The sequence below is a fragment of the Homarus americanus genome, unplaced genomic scaffold (genome assembly GCF_018991925.1).
Source record: "Homarus americanus isolate GMGI-L3 unplaced genomic scaffold, GMGI_Hamer_2.0 scaffold51826, whole genome shotgun sequence".
Classification (NCBI taxonomy): Eukaryota; Metazoa; Arthropoda; class Malacostraca; order Decapoda; family Nephropidae; genus Homarus; species Homarus americanus.
This window is the reverse complement of record NW_024747794.1, coordinates 872,999-880,225: the sequence shown is the minus strand read 5'-3', so window position 1 is coordinate 880,225 and position 7,227 is coordinate 872,999. Positions and strand designations below refer to the sequence as shown.

The following is a 7,227-nucleotide window of genomic DNA, read 5'->3' as shown; positions in this document are numbered from 1 at the left end:
AGAACCTGTGCCTCTTGTATTTTTGTGGTTACGACTCCCCAGACGCACGGGAGCCAACTTTACACTGCATACTATACACACACCATGGTGCTACATCTGGCACCCGCACAACTACCATTTGTCTAACAATGATGAAGGACGAGAGTTAAAATTATAACCAAACACGAAATGCTTGCAACAGGTGGAATTGCTACTGACTGATTTACCATTGTTATTCACACGTTAATATTATTTATAATAAACGTAGTTTGTCAACTTCCTTGTTATGTGTTTATTGTAAATTACGTTATATTAACAATTAAATGCTTATGTAAATAGTTATGAAAATAGAATCAAATATATCCGTTTGGGTCATGAAAGTCACCCAGTCATAAAAGAACACCATATTGAGAGACTCCACCCTCCCCCCATCACCCCTAGATTACGTGAGGGTTGCATGAGAAAAAAAATATACATAGAATTGCTCAGACCTGAAGCACAAACTGGAAATTCCACGCTAATGTGTGGCAACACATTCTAAGCATAATTTGTATTTTTCCCTTCATATTTATATCTTTGCTTAATGAATGTTGCCTTGTAACTTCACAGGTAACTCCCCCGAACTCCCTACCCACCTCAACCCACATAACCCGTCCCCGTCTCCCCCTCACTCGTAAATGCTTCGGATTCACGAGTCCATACTCTCGGGGTGTACTAGTTGGAAATGTATATTTAAGAGCTGTGTGTGGTTGTGAGGTTAAGCTGTGAGATTAAGCTGTGAAGAAAAACAATAAGGTTAAGCTGTGAAAATAAACAATAGGGTTAAGCTGTGAAAATGAATGATATGGTTAAGCTGTGGGGTTAAGCTATGAGGTTAAGCTGTGCGGTTTAGATGTGAAGTTAAACTGTAAGGTTAAGCTATGAGGTTAAGCTGTGAGGTTAAGCCATGAGGTTCACGTAAAGGAAAGGACCAGAAGGAGGGTGAACAGGCGGAACGGGGAATAAATCTTGCGAGGACAATCATATCAAAAGCAAGTCTACGGACTTGGCGCACCCTCATTCAACTACCACAAATCAAATTAGTGTCCTAATTGTTTACATTAAGACAGTTATAGGGTGTATTAAAAATGTGTTTGAAGGCTAATTTATCGTACCAATGTTGACAACTAATGTTCGAAATGGAAGTAGTTCTCACTTAACAGAAAGCAATACCCAATGTGTGAAAATATTGGCCAATTATCCAGTTATATTTCCAATTTATAACTTGATTTCAGTTGTTTTATCACCTTTAATCTAAAATAAACATAACTCGTGACATAAGAAAATAAAACAATAGAATATCAAGTGAATTATCAGTATAAAGGTTCAGAAAACATAAATACAACTTCTGGAATCTATTTCCTAGACTTCCTCGTGGTGACCTGACGGACTGGCTCTGGGGGCTGACCTTGGCTTAACTGCTTGGGTGGGATTACTACTAATGCTTGTTGGGTTGGGGGTTGGGTTGACGTGTTAGGTTGGTGTGTGGTATATTAGCTTGGTGATCCTGGAAAGTGAGGACTAGCGACATCTTCAGAAGGGTGAGGGGATGACGCCAAGAATCACAGACTAGATTAGGTTGGGTTGGGTTGTGTTGTTCCTGGAAAGTGAGGACTAGCGACATCTTCAGAAGGGTGAGGGGATGACGCCAAGAATCCCTCCGTATAAACCTTCAGGAGCTCACATTAGTAAATAGACTGTGAATGTAGACGAGAACAACTAAAAACAAAAGTTAAATATTTTAATTACAAGCGACAGAGTACAAAAAACAACACCCCCACACACACAAAAAAAAAACACACCCCAGTCTTAAAAGTTGTGTTTGGCAAAGTCCCGCCTGAGAACTTGTGGCCTAATATATTCCCGGCTGAGCCTTACTAACACCACCACCACCACCACACATATCTCTCTCCTCACCCCGCCACCATCACCCACCCTACTCACCACTCATCCCACCATCACCTCAGCGATTCCATACATATTTTGTAGTGTTTAAAGATAGAGGTAATTATTATCAATCTCCTACCTGTTTTTCTGGAAATTTTGAGCTAATAAGTAAATCTTTTATCATTCTTCTTTTCTCTTTACAGGTAAATTATGTTGGATTGACTTGAGGTAATAAATCTCAGCTTCATCCTGCCTCTACTGCAACGACTGCTGCTGCCAGGTAACTTGTTATTTCTTTCCACCCTTGATGTCATGAACGTGTTACTGCTTCTTCTTGTGACTGTACTGGTCGTTCCAGCTCTTGTTTCCTAATATATTATTGATTGTATCTGTACTTGGTAAAAATTCTTATTGATGCTATGAGGTAAAATAATTTGGTCCTGTTATTGTTTGAGGTTATTACTTTTGTTGTCACATGTTATCTTATTCTCTCGTCCCATCGTGTTGGTCCTTCGTTTGGTGGATACAAGTTTTATCTTATTGGTCGCCCTTGTTCCTGTGAGATAAATTATGAGTCCTTCCCTTTGCTGCAACGACCTTAAGTTACAGCTCCATCTTGTTGTGTCGGGACAAGTTATGACGCGTTCCTGCTGCTGCACCGAAATAACTTATTAGCCTCTTCTGCTGGCGTGCCACACATCATGGGTCTCAGGACCGACCTCATTAATGATCAAGTCATTTATTGTCTGGACTTCACCGAGCTAATTACGTGCTTGTCTTGCCCACGGCCCAAGCGATCTGCTGCCCCTCATTACGGCCTTCTGGTTTCCATTCCCTTTTGAGAATCGTAAAGTGTTGTGGTGTTTACGTTGTAGCTTACCTGAATAATGAATTGGAATTTAAGTATAGGTTATATTCTCTCTCTCTCTCTCTCTCTCTCTCCACACATACCGGAACAGGAAGTGACGTCGCCGAATAATATTTTGACGGCCAACGGATCTGTTTTATTTTTCACTGTAAAATAAATTTATCCCAAGAAAGTGAGAGTTTGTCCTCGTGTTAGGCTTCCAAGCAATCCGAGTTGAAGGTAAGTAACCCATGATACAAGCAATATAAACAAATTTATCTCATGGTCATATATAGACCATCAAATCGGTACATAATACAAATTTTAAGTTTTGTTTGTTTACACGTTCATTAATCTTATCAATAAATGAAAACATTGTATTCATTCCTTAGTTGACTTTCATTAATTAAATTCCCACAAGTAACTAATTAAAGACTATAGAACCATTAATTATTTTTTTATCAAACGTGTATGATTTTTTTTCCACCTCTTGGTCAACAAATTTAAGGCTGAAGTAGATAGTTAGTTGTCTGTATAGCTCTGAGTTATCTTATGTACCAAAAATTAAGACATAAATGAGCTAATAACGAGCACATTATAATAAGCCTTACCGAAGAGGAGTACTTCCTACGCGGGTTACCACACTACACTAACTCAAAACTACACTTATTTAGATAATAAGCTTGACATTAGCTATCTTTTAAATGAGGGTCGTATTAATGTGCATAGAAATATCAGGGATTTTTTCTCTGTAACGACTATAACCATTTAGGGAAGGGCGGAGGGAGAGAAGGAAGGAAGGATGGTGGGTGGTAAATAAGGAAGGAAGGAAGGTGGGTGGTAAAGAAGGAAGGAAGGAAGGAAGGAGGGAGACACGCGTAGGAGGGAAGGAAGCCCCGTCCCCTTTAAGTGTACTGCAGCTGGTTCATTATTAACGTAATAATAAGAAGTCTGTTGGTAATTTGTTGGAGCTGTGTAAAAACGGCAGCGAGAGGGGTTTTTTTTTCCTGCCCCCAACAGAGGAAGGGAGGATGGAGCGAGGGAAACAAGGGCTAATGTAGGATGATGAAAGGAAAAATGGATAAAGAGAGATGGCAATGAAAGTGACTGGCAATGAGATCATATGAGAAAGATGAACAGAGACAAGAGATAATAAAATATGTATATTGACTGACGGATAAACAACAGTAAATAAAAATGAATAAAATTTAATAGTTATTTTTTTCTTCATAATATTTCACACTACTTCATACATCAAAAACCCAACAGGATTCTCTTTAAGATTAACTACCGCACTGTGAAATTGAAAACATTGAAATCTCTGGCTTTACAATGACACTCTACTCTGACTGACACAATGTTTAGAATTCCTCCACATCTCAACCTCAGGAAACTAGATACGACATCACTATTGATACACCACATCCGGGTCTCTCTCTCTCTCTCTCTCTCTCTCTCTCTCTCACACACACACACACACACACACACACACTCCTTCATAATCAGCGCCTCTCCTCTTGTCACCACCTGCATCTCAGCCTCCTCCCTTCCTTCCACCCCCCTCACCTCCTTCAGAAGGGACCCTAATCCGCTACCGCCCCTCCCTCCTCCTCTACCGCCCAGTCTCCGCACAACACCCCCTTCCCCCCTTTCCTCTCTCCTCTTCCATCACCTGCCAGAGACCCCACCCTACCCCACCGACCCCTCCCACCCCTCCCACCTGAGCATACCCCACCTGTCTCCCAGTAATTATTTCCTCAAGTTATTAGCAAATGAGGTTTATGGGACACGGGATGTCTGTTGCAGGTGTTGGTGTTGATGGTGGTGGTGATGTGTGTTGGTGGTGATGATTGGTGATTGTGTTGTTGTTGGTGGTGGTGGTGATGATTGGTGATTGCGTTGTTGTTGTTGGTGGTGGTGGTGATGATTGGTGATTGTATTGTTGTTGGTGTTGATGGTGGTGGTGATGATTGGTGATTGGTGATTGTATTGTTGTTGGTGTTGATGGTGGTGGTGATGATTGGTGATTGTATTGTTGTTGTTGGTGGTGATGTATGTTGTTGTTGTTGTTGTTGATCTTGTTGTTAGTGTATACTGCTATTATTTAGTTGAAGAAATTATTATTAGTGATATGTTTTAATATAAATCGGTGTTTGTGCATTTAATTATACGTAGTTAGAGTATAATGCGTCTGATGCTGTAGAGGAAAGGTGTGTTGTATTTAAATTATGTTATTGGTCCATAAGATGTATTTCTGAACACAGGTGTAGGTTTAATTACTGTATATAGGTGTGTTGTGTATTCAGGCACAGGTATAACTAGCGGGTAGGTGAGTCGGTGTACCCTACCAGTGGTGCATTCGACTGTGTCTACTGAAACATTAAGTAGAATTGTGAAGTGAATGCCATCCTGTTTTTGTTTGTGTTTAGAAATAAGTTGAGTAAGTTTGAGGTAAATAACGCTTATCTTTGGCTGCACGGAATTTAATTTCATCGTATCGCCAATCCCATTAAAACAAACTGGCGGAGCACACATTGCAGCAGCTCCTGAGGCCGATAACTTGTACCGCCCACTAAAACTCCACACCACGCTACTGATACTCTGTGTGTGTGTGTGTGTGTGTGTGTGTGTGTGTGTGTGTGTGTGTGTGTGTGTGTGTGTGTGTGTGCGCGCCCGCAAAAAGTGATTTTAATTATTATTAGAAATATTACAAATACAAATGTATATAACATCGACGAAATGTAAATAATCGCAGAAAAATATATGCTTAAACCAAACATGTTTAAGGACGTACTGCTAGTGCTGCATGACCATCCTCTTATAGTTCTCCCTTGGTGTAGAGCTGCTCTGTAAGTTCCACCTTATTTTTTTTTATGAATGGCAACGAATATATATACCTTAACTATTATTAGAGTACAGTGAATTATGCATCACACTTATTATAGTACAGTGAATTATAGACCTTCCCTGTTATTAGCATCAACACATTATAGGCTATATCCGGTAGTGCCGTAGATCATGCCTCGGGCTCACATTAAGTTTAAACACCTTTTAATTTTCGTCAAACAGATGCCTTCGTCATTTTCGTTACATCGTGATATATTTCTTTGGTAAATGATGTTTTCTCGCAATAACACGAATATATTCCACAGTCTTTTTGGGGGATGATGAGATTTATTTCTTTGACCATGTTCACAAATACTACAGATTCCTCAAAATTATATTCACCAAACAATAGTGGCAGCCTGAAGGATAGGATTTTGTGTCCAAAGGCGCATTACCTTCACAAACACGAAAAGCTTATTGCTACCCAAGGCTGAACACTTGTGTAAAACTCCTGAATAGTATTTGTGCCTCCATGCACCACCACCACCACCACCACCACCACCACCACCACCACCACTATAACAGCAACCACCACCACCACCACCACCACCACTATAACAGCAACTACCACCATCATTACGATCCCCACCACCACCACTACAACATTACAACCACCACCACTACCACCACTACAACAACAACAACCACCACAGAGCAGCATCTCAGGAACGTTATTGCAGCAGGGTGGGAAAAATATCTTGGTTCAGGTTTCCAGAATAAGACAGAGACAAGAAGGGAAGAAGGAGATAGAAGAGGAAGAAAGAGACAGTCTGGCAAGTTATCTGAAGGTGGTGGTGAGGGATAAGCCTGATGGAGGAGAGGGAGTGGATGGGGAGCTTGTTGACAGGATTGTGATGAGAGGGCTTGTGGGGGAGGAGGGGAGGGTGGGGAGAAGAGGCTAGAGAATGAGGGGAATAGTCACCAGAGAGAGACTTGTATAAACTAAAAGGAGAGAGGTCTACTGAAGTGTCAATAAGAGAGGTAAGGATAACACGAATATATCATACTGTGAGTAGGTGTGGCACAGGGAAAAACAAAAACATATTCCGAAGGTAAACCGGAGGAGGAGAGAAATAATCTACAAAAACACGACGGCCATGAGAGAGAGAGAGAGAGAGAGAGAGAGAGGGAGAGAGAGAGAGAGAGGGAGAGAGAGAGGTTGAGAAGCCAAGACCGTCCACGCCCGCCCTCTCAGTGAAGTTGAAAGTGTTAGTTTGAGAACATTTCTAGTCCGGATTTTGGGAGTTGCCGTGGTGGGTTGTCATGATATGAGCAACACACACACACACACGGTTCCTCAATTCTCACAGCTCATAATATATTTTACGATTTACTGGTTGAATTATGTTCTCCATTAGTTACGTTATAAGCAGCGGACTTATACGATTTGGGAGTTTGATTTAATTAGTGTTCGTCATCTTCTACCTGCTGCTGCTTTCATCTTTCCCCATAAAGGTTAGACAATCAGTAGAAATTAACCTAATCTGTTCCACTTCATTGCTCACTTCTCTGGTAAACTTCTCAACCTTTGGCTATCCATTTGGGCTTAAAATGTGTATGTACGCTTCATTAATTCTTTACGTGGTACA

General features: G+C 40.9%; 1 long non-coding RNA gene across 1 annotated transcript in view; it reads left to right on the top strand.

Moving 5' to 3' along the window:
* Window positions 1–2,103: 2,103 nt before the first annotated feature.
* Window positions 2,104–7,227, top strand: part of LOC121879862 — a 73,032-nt gene continuing 67,908 nt past the window's right edge. Inside the window, exon 1 of the long non-coding RNA XR_006091449.1 lies at window positions 2,104–2,185. This is a non-coding gene — a long non-coding RNA (uncharacterized LOC121879862). The remainder of the gene's footprint in view (window positions 2,186–7,227) is intronic.